Source organism: Lolium rigidum, chromosome 7 (assembly GCF_022539505.1).
Source record: "Lolium rigidum isolate FL_2022 chromosome 7, APGP_CSIRO_Lrig_0.1, whole genome shotgun sequence".
In the NCBI taxonomy this organism is placed as follows: Eukaryota; Viridiplantae; Streptophyta; class Magnoliopsida; order Poales; family Poaceae; genus Lolium; species Lolium rigidum.
In genome coordinates, this window is record NC_061514.1 from 187421345 (window position 1) to 187431742 (window position 10398).

The following is a 10398-nucleotide window of genomic DNA, read 5'->3' on the forward strand; positions in this document are numbered from 1 at the left end:
TTTGAATTCGGTAAAATAGTAGGACAAGATTTCCTTTTTGTCTGTTGGGCCTAGCTAGAACGAAACTTACAAGCGGTGAAGAACAACCGAGAAGGAATCATTGACGGTCACCGAAAACCGAACGTACCAAGCAGACAAGATTGATGGCCGCAGTTTAAAGAAGTTTAAAGAAACACAAAAGCTGCAGCAACCTTCATGGGTTTATATATACTCCGATGCGGCAAAGAAAAGTCTGAGCAAGAATTGTACTGTTGAGTACTTTAAAAAACCGTACCGTTGAGGACACTGACAAGTAGCAAGTGGGTACCATCGGACACGTGGACGGCCATGAATGAGAGATTCAGATCTCCCAAGATGAGAGGCTCAGAATGAGTGGCTCTCGCTCGAAGTGGCACAACTGGAAGAACATGGAATCGAGTAGAATTGGTAGTTTGGTACGTGGAATTCCAATCACCCTGGACGGTTGGCATGCATTGTCCCACTGCCATTTGTTATCACCTAACATCATCGTTACTGCGTTAGTGTTCACGTAATGATGAATGCCATGATGCGTCCCACTGCAATTCATGGTTAATTAGCTACTATGCATGTGTGCAGCATACACTGGTCAACAAGAGCGAAGCCCAAGCATAGAATCTCCTATTTTCTATGCAAATTAGATGTCCAAGTAGGGCTTTGGTAATTAGCTAGGAATAGTGAGGTACTTAGCCGGCATACTCTGAACTGAATCCCTATGTACTGGCTGCTAGCCTTCACTACTTTTTAGACATAAGGCGCCATGCGTGCTCGACTTTATAAAATGGCCAAGGTAACTTGTATAATACAACACAGATAAATGAGAAGAAAAGAGTACCACCAAGAATATTAGTTTAGCGATAGTGAAGCCAATCACACCATCTCATTTTTTTGCTAATTACATGTTTAAGTAGAGTGTTGGTACTTAGACTACTGCAGCCTTCAAATCATGAATGAAGAGAATTTCAAGCGCTCGTCGATGGTGGATGGTGAACGGTAAAACATGATCTAATGAGTTTGCATGTTCGGTTAGCCCTTAGACCCCTTATATACACGGCGGTCTAGGGTTGCAAGTGCACCGATTGGACGTCTCTTATAAATTTGGTAACTAGAGGGCGGATGGACTTCCGTTTCAAAATCTTTATTTTGAGGGGAATCTTAGCAGACCAAACATCCTTGCCATAGGGAAGGTTGTCACCCAGATATATTTTCGATAGAGGGACAAGACATAGATGGTTCGAGGCCGGGACCATGACTAGGAATGATGTCTTTTATTTCATCCCAAAGGCCTCCATGGATAGATTCCTCCTCACAAACGGTCGTTTAAACCTCGGACTATAGTCGTCTCCTCGGTGGGCTTGAGCAACCGAGATAGCAAGATTAGAGAAAGTCACGAACAAACGGGGATATCTGTCTTGTAAGGGACCCTCACTAATCCACCAATTAGACCCGAACATGGTCTTGTTTTCCTAAAGGGAATTTGGCACCTTACTTGAAGAAGTACTTAATTTTCTCCAAATTGTGGAAAACTTGCAACCCATCATGGTATAAACAATCAAGATGTTTTCCACACCGGGATAATTTGTGCGGATAAGGCGAGACCACATCGTCTTGTTTTCCTTAAGAACAAGCACCTAATCCACTTGGTCATAAGGAAGATGTCGAGGATCCCGGAGTTAGTAATGCTGAGAACACCCTCATCTTTTCGGGGGCAAACATCAAGCCAGCTCCCATATGATATTTGGGTATATTTTACGCCTTTCAAATGAAAAAATAGGATAAGAGGAATGTTGAAAAGGCAGAGGTAAACATATAGCCTCTGCGACTTACTCTCTCTCTATATATATTCTATCTAGAAATGGAAGCTTATGTTGGTTCTCTTAAATAAAACAATATAACTGAACCGTGATTTTTAGTAAATGAACCGCCAAGCTTTGCAATATAATGGTTGTGTGCATCCATTTATTCTTTTTTATGACACTTCTATTGATTCTTCGCCATGTATATAGTTGTTAGAGTCACAAAGTTCGGCTTTCAACCTCTGCATTGGAGATACACACATCCAGCTTCTCTCCGTTAGAAATATAACAGCCCTTTCCAAAATATAGTATGTCTTGAAAAGCTAATACTTCCTACGTCCGGAATGTAGTACTCCTTCTATCTAAAAATAGGTATCTTACTTTTGTCCAGATACGAATGTATCTAGATGCATTTTAGTTAGAGATACATTTGTATCTAGAAAAAAGTTGAGACGCTTATTTTTAGACGGAGGGAGTATTTTTTGGATAGCTAAATTAGCTTTCCAAAGCATACTAGTACATTTTTTTTAGCAAAGGTGATTGAATCTGGTTTTACTGTCAGAAAGGTAGGATCAAGAACAGAGCTAGCAATATTCTACTACTACGTATTTGACGATTTATTGGATCCATAGTTATAAGTGTGCGTATGTGTGTGCTATGGTTGTGATTTTGTAACTACTTACAAATTTGGAGAAGTTGTACATTTGACACGGGTGTGCTCAGATCAGATCAGATGTAGACGTGACCTGCCAGGGATGCTAATGGGCACAAGAATGACACATACGTCCGTGGTTAGGTGACAGGTGACTTGTCTAAAAATTAGTGGTGTTATTCACATCTTTGGAAGGTTATCATGCACCCGAGATCGAGTGGCTGAGCATGAAGATTCATCGGGAATCTTCTTACGGCGGCAAGTAAGGTTTGAAAACGCCAGCCGACAGCCAGTGGACCGGTGGGGTCTGCTAATTTGACCGAACGTGTGACCCCGAAAAGGTTTGTATACACCCTAAATACATTTCGAGCTTGTCTCTCTCATTTGAATCTGCATGTCTTGAACGTGCTTACTTACAATTGCAGGAAGCTTCCTTCTAGTTTAATTAACATGTGCTCCGAACGATAGAGAGGAAAATAGCGCCGGCTGGATAATGTCGTTGAATCATCCACTACCCTCTGGCCGGTGTTTACTCCAATCGGGAGGTAGAAGAAGGGAAGTCTGCGCTATAGCATGAACAATGGACCGCGTTCTCTTGACAACTCGAGGGTAATCTGCGTTCTGACGTCACAAGCTTATTCAGAATTCAATCGCGGCCAGCTGGGAACGCTAGAATGCATGTGCAGGAGTCATCTGTATCTTGGACCGAATGCACGCTGCACACACACAGCCGCGCACACTGGGATGGCATGGATAGGTAGGTAGGAACAGTGATCACCTTATCTTTGATAGTGAGTTAGTGGTATCTAACTGGAAAGCTTAAGGTGGCAGATCGAGCAGGGGGGAAATAGCTAGGGTTTACATACAATGTTGTTTCTGCTGCCACCTATTGACTCTTGGCACCTGAGACTCTGAGAAGTCGCGATCGATGCATGGATTCCCGACCAATGATAGAACGCGTGAAGCATGCAGAAGATCGATCGAGTCCCTGTGTAACTAGGAGCTAGCTAGATTACGTGAGTGGGAAAACTTGTGGACCGGAAGAAAAGAAAGATGAGTAACAGTCTCCTCCTCCATCGTCTGCTAGCTGATCGCGTACCCCTCTTTTTTCTAAATAGGGGAGTTCAGCCTCTGCATTAAAGCAATGAATACGGTTTTTATTTATTTATTAATCAGTATGAATCTGTTAAGATCATACATCATAAAATCTGAAGCCACCACTCAACATATAGAAACTCGACAACGAGCGAAGTAACATGCCATCGGGGTCTTTACCCTGAAAAACAGAAACAAACATTCCACCAACTAAAAAGTAGGGGCATTCCTAAGTCACCCTATGGTGGAAATAGGAATGCCCCTAGTCTAGTCGACCCTTGGCGAGCACCTTTGCCCTCGCCTCAGAAGCCGTCACCACCATCGAACCGCTGGTTCATCTTCAAAGCAAAGATCCTCATAGTTCTTGCCAGTTCTGTTGTCGATGCCACAATGAAAGATATGTCATGTGTAGCACCTACCGAGCAGGCATGACTAAGCATAGCACCTACGAGCAGGCATGACTAAGCATGGCACCTACTGAGCAGCATCTGTCCATCGACACTGCCCCACAAACAATGCTCCCAAGGGAGAAACGACACCACAGTATCGCCATCCGTTGGCAGCAGAGTAAGTCGACAGCCGTTGCTTAGCGATACAATATGAAGCGCTAATATATGAAGCATAGGCCCAGCCAACTCACCGGGCCTAAATCTGCGGTCCAAGCCCGTCCTGCGGGAGAGATTAGCATCCATTACATCGTTCACAAAGTCATGCAAATACGGAACATGACCATAGTCTTACAATATCACCTCATCGGGCGAAACAAAATGTTCACATAGAAACGGAATCCTGGAAATAAACCGGTCCCTGAGCCAACATGCCTACATGCCTACATGCCTCAGCAAGTACACTGCAAGCAAGCTGACCGAGGGAAACATCCTAGTTCGCATACTAACCATCTGATTCTGACCAAGCAGTTGATAGACAACAATGTCCTATAAGTGCATTTAAATGTACTAGAAAACCAAACATTTTCGTCAATTTCTCATCTCCAATTATTTTTAATACATGATCTTATTACTCTTTGCAGCACACATCATGCGTTAGTTTCAACACATGTTTTTATTCAGCACTTTTGCTTGCACAAACATTTCGTCGCAACGGTGAAGATTATGTAACACTTCCCATCAATAAATCCCTCCTTGTGGCAGGCCTCAACACATGGATCATCTTGGCAATAAGGAGCGGTATAAGTCTTGCTGACCACGTCCTTGCAACCAGTGCCTACAAAAAAAAAGAACGGAATATGTCGTATGAAAAAAATAACATGTAGTGCTCTAGAAAGAAGCGGGATAATACATGAGGTGTGGAGTATGAATTCACATATGAGTAGCAAATGTATAGATGATGCATTGAGGAAGTTCATTGTTGTTTAATTGGTATTTGAATACAAAACTTACCATGAGCCACGAGGAGGAGTAGCATGAGAGATAGCAAGCGCAGCAGGCTTGGAACCTTGAGGACTCCCATGTCTCGACGATTATGAAAGATACGAAGAAATGTAAGTGACCACAAAACTAATGCACATCCAAATGGCCTATGCCATCTCTTATAGCCATTGATGATATGGCAAATTAATGGCAAAGATACTATTGTGTGATCATATATATTTGGAAGATATGTTTGCGTGATCCTATATACTCCCTATGTCCCACTAAAGTTGTCGTGATTTTGTTAAAATTTGGATGTATCTAGACACTATCTAATATATAGATACATGAAAAATTAGATTTTTTCGATAAAGGGAATATATTAATATCAAAAGATACCAATTACACTCAGCCTCTGCAACAACGGAACACCCTAATGGTAGTACGGATGCACACAGCCAAAAAAGATAAAAGAAAACTAAGAAAGAAAAGTCCCGCTATAGATCTCAGGCCTAGCAACAGTAATACATCCACCCCCTAGACAACACCTAAAATACGGACTCTTAAAAGCGACACCTCAAAGAAGGAAACGAGTGCACCGAGCGTCGTCGTCGCCCGATCAAAGATCTTAGGTTTTCACCACCGAAGATAGTCCCCTGCTCTCAAAACAATGCCTCCAACAAGATCATTGTCGAGCACAACCAGTTAAGTACGGCTGGGCATGGGCAGCCCGGCCCGGACGGCCCGGCCCGAAAATGCCGGGCCGGGCTTGCATGTTAGGCTGGGTTCGGGCCGGATTTTGGAGCCCGAACGTCGGGCCGGGCTAGGCTCGCGCTTGCAGAAAACGTGATTTAAGCCTAGTTCGGACCTGGCTTGTCAGGCCGGGCCGGGCTTTTCTCTGTTTGGGCCGGGTTCGGGCCCGATTTGTAAGCCGAAAGGTCGGGCCGGGCCGGGCTCGGGACTGGGAATTTAGGTTCAGGCTTTTTCGGGCCTGGCCCGGAACCCGGCCAGCCGAGAAATGCCCGGTTGTGCAGATTAAGGACAGACCTTGGATTTTCACCCGAAAGGTAGACTCCGAACTTCACGTGTCTTGCCGCCCCACTCTCATACCACTGCTTGGAAAATTAGATAAATCTAAGATAGATTTCATGAGAGATAGCGAGCATATGAAATTAAGATACGATTATGTGATCCTATTTTTGAAAGATATGATTAGGTTATCCTAAATTTTGGAAGATATGCATGCAATTAACGCCAATATTCTGTTTGAAAGATATGTCTCTATCTGCTTCCCTGTTCAAAAAAAAAAAAAACCCTCTCTTGACTACCTTGTGTCGCTCGAGGGTAATCGTCGCATGCGCTCGTTGCCATGCCTGCACTCCTGAAGCATGTAATGTGACGTTGGGGCTGTACGTAGATGACGTCGGCGAGGGTGTCTGAGCCGCGACGTCAGGATCAATTGCACTGATCGTGGCTAGGAACGCTGGCTTGCAGTGCAGGAGAGGCATCTGTGTGCCGTGGATCCGTATAAGCTGCAGGTAGCAGATGGAGTGCAGATCGACAGTGAGATGGAATAGATAGGTAGGTAGGAACAGTGAACACCTTATCTTTGACAGTGAGTTAGTGGCGTATCTCGCTGGAAAGCTTAAGGTGTCGATGATCGGATGGCAGAGCTGCTGCTGCGTCGTATTGACTCTTGGCACCTGAGAGGTCGAAGAATGGATTCCCCGATCAGGGATAGAACGTGTGAACTGTGAAGCATGCAAGAGAAGATCCATCGAGTCCCTGGAGCTAGCAGTGGTGGAGCGGATCATCGGAAGAAAGATAAGTCACAGTCTCCTCCATCGTCTGCTTCGTGAGGCACGATTCCCATGTCCCGTGGCTTCGATCCGCCGGCTCTTGGCGCCAACCAGAAGCCGGGATCGGATTGCCTATGCTTATGTTAGTGGACACGATCGATGAGTAGATAGATAGTGAGTACGTAGGTCCATGTGCCGTGCGTCTTCTATATCGGCGCGCGCGTGGCTCGAGGTCGAGCATTTCTATGCCAGACGAGACAAATGTAGCCGTTTCGTTCTTCTGTCTGCATCTTGAGCTGACGAAGCCACATGATAATCCAGTCCGATTGCTCTCCGACTTGCCATGAGAATACTCTGATAAGTCCTGGCCAAGTTTCAGATCTTCCCAATTCCCATGTCAACAACAAAAAATAGTTTCAGATCTTCCGGCAGAGAAACGAGAACAGCACGTGTGTCATATCTAAACTTATAAGATTTAAAAGAATTTTCAAACGAAAGCTTTCGTAGCTCAGTTGGTTAGAGCACCCGTTTAGTAAGCGGGAGGTCTTGAGTTCAACTCTCAACGAAAGCAATTTATCGTTTTTCATACACGTTTTTTCTTATCATCCTGAACCCCGCATTCCTTTCTTTTGGAATTATGGATAATGGTCACTGTCAAACGAAGTATTTTGACTACATAATGACAAAAGATTGCATTGCCAAAAGTGTGGAAATGTGCACCTCCAACTTATGGGTGTGCTCCCGACAGTATGATCACAGTTTCATTTCTTCTTTTTCTGAATCACATGGCACGGATGGCACACATCAATACAAGGTTTGCAAATTCCAACCATGGCTCTCGCTCTTCAACGAGTCAAGAAGATTCTCCTGGGTATACCTAGCTCGATTGGATTTGTCCATCTGGATGCATGCTGTATTCAGCGAATTCGTGTCAGTGCTATGTAAAGTTTCAGTTCGGACGGACATGTCCACCTGCCTGCGATTTCCAGCGAACTTCAGCGCAACCTTGGTTTAAGCTTGCCAACAGAATGGTCAAAAGAGTATTGCAGAAGCTGACCGTTGGATCCTCGGTTTGACATGTACAAGATTCAGACGCTGACTCTGCGAAGAATTCTGCACACGACACGATGTTTTGTTGGTTTGGTAGCAAAGATTACGGAAATGACAACCTGACACTGCCATTGATCATATCACTTCAAAATTGGACTTGTCCATGTGTACACATGTTTATTTTTCTCTACTTTCTACCTCTGAGATATGAGTGCTGACGCCTTTTGAGGACGCGACGACTAACATCAGTAACATGTGTTGGTGGGGTTGGATTCATGTTAGCCTAGAAATGTGTTGAAATCTGACAGCACAATCAGGATGCACACACAAGTTTGTGCACTTCCCCTGTCGATTCGAACAGGCTTCCTAAATGACAAGGGAAGTGCAAAACCAACTGCACTTTCTTCCTTCTTAATTTGCTAAGAAACGATTGCTTCAAAACCAACCCGTGAATGCTTGAACTACCTCTTAGAATATCTTTTTCTGTCGTATTTGGGAAGAGGTGGTAGTTCTCAAAACTTCATGGTGAGCCCCTTGTTATACCTCGCCCAAAACCATGCGGCCAACTAATAGATGCGCGTACCCTAGTTAAATCCTTGTTTATCTTCTTCACAAAAAAAAATCCTTGTTTATCTTTTATCCTACTTGTAAGACGTTGGCTTCCAATAAAACCATTGTAATACTGTACTTCAAGTTGGTTGTGCGTATCAATTGTTGAATGGATTAGGCATTTCAAAATTGGTTCAATCTGGATAGGTACTCATGTAGCACCTTTTACCTCGTTTGCATATGAAGTAATCATTAGTCAAGGCACCGAAAACAAGGTGAGAAGATATACATGTTGGTGGGATGACCACAGTGTTTGTATTGTCGCCGGCGATCGAGACGAAGATGACTTAGTCAAGTAGTCGGTTCTAATCGTCACAAAATATACCATCAAATGTGAGAAGACTCCTCCAGATGTCTCCAAAGAGCTTATCACCACTTGTCGAATGCAGGTTCGCAAGAGGCGAGGTTCCGAACGCATGTTCTCTCGTGCGGCCATGCTATACCTAGACAAAACTCAGGTCAGGCTGAGTTTTGGGCCGGACTGAAAAACGCAAGAAGCGAGCTTCCGAACGCATGTTCTCTCGTGTGGCCATGATATACCTAGATAAAACTAACACCAGGCTGAAAAAAGCCCAATGCTGGAAACATAAGGCCTAGGCCCTACTGACAAACCTATAAATAAGGCCAGAGCCTAGTCGAACATGGAAAAGCTTGGTTGAGATGATCCCATGTCGTGGGGTTAAAACGGCAGATGCTATAGGGGTAGCTTAAGAGAGTAGTGAGGCGGAGATGACTTAGGCATCTTCAGATCGAGATTAGCAAGACACAGGGTTTAACCTAGGTTCGGCTCCTCTTATGAGGTAAAGACCTACTTCCCGCTAGATTATATTGATTGGAGTTCTAAAGGGGGTTCCCGGAGTCGGCTATGGCAGCTCCGAGGGGATTAGTGCTCTAGCACTAGGCGTCAAGCGTGGATGCGTGAAAACGTGAAAGCGTAACCTGTAGGGTTCCAGCCGAGGGTTTATATGGACACCCTCAGCTAGGGTTCACAAAGATAAGACCGAGTTGGTTGGATACTCGAACTCTCCTATTAGACCGACTGAGCCGCTAAGTTATCTTACCAGGCCTTTGCTACTCCAACCACAATCTCCAGCGATCCCAGACGAGTTGGGTTGGTCTTAAGTTTCCTTAGCATGGCAGGTAACTCTCCTTTATGGTATACCATGTTGGGCATATCCCCACACCGTGACGGACTCTTTCCTAAACCACACATTTTGCAAGCCATGCACCTGGCCCAACCTGATATTTGGGCTCAAGATTTAGGCCCGAGCCTAGCCCAACATGCAAGCTTGCCCTAGGATTTACAGGTGGGGCCGTTTAGGTGGGGCTGCCCATGCCTAGGTCTAGGTCATGCCCATAAACTTCAAAAGGATACATTATCCACCGCTCAAGTGACTGAACGAACGACAAAAATGAGCCCTACTTCTAGACAAAGCTCTTCATAAATGATTGGCATGCGCGTCACTGTTTATGTGTCCAACCAGATGTTGAATTTAAGATTTTCATTCTAAAAAAAGAGTTCTGAACTAACATATTCAACAAGATCACGTTGCACGCACGCCCAACGCGAGCATTGCCTGATCAAGCCGAAGGTTTTCACCAATGTGGGAATGCCAACAACCTCTATATCAGCTTAGGATCTCTCACTAGCCAGGTCCCGCCATTGAGTACCTCATCAGCCCCTATCAGGGCCGCACCGTCTTCCATCGCCGCCATTCGAAGAGGGAGGAACATTGAACATCGGATGACCGACAGATCCAGCCACCACCGTTGTAGGCACTAGGATGACAGAAAAGATCCATTAGTTGTAGTAACTTATCTTAGCAAATTAGTCCAGTTAAAGTGTTAAACAGATAATGCTTTGGCAGGCGCTTGCAACCCTAGTAACCACCTACAGTACTTTTTTTTTTAGGATCAGGCCTCTAGGCAGGGCACCAGCGAGACCCCAGAGCAGCCACCGCCCACCCGGTAGCCACGAGGAGGGGCGCCGGAGGAAGAAAGCCTTGGCG

At 44.8% G+C, this 10398-nt stretch overlaps 1 non-coding gene across 1 annotated transcript; it reads left to right on the top strand.

The window, feature by feature from the left end:
* Positions 1–7227: 7227 nt before the first annotated feature.
* Positions 7228–7301, top strand: TRNAT-AGU. Its single transcript has one exon. It is a non-coding gene; the product is annotated as a tRNA-Thr (tRNA).
* The last annotated feature ends 3097 nt before the right edge of the window (positions 7302–10398 follow it).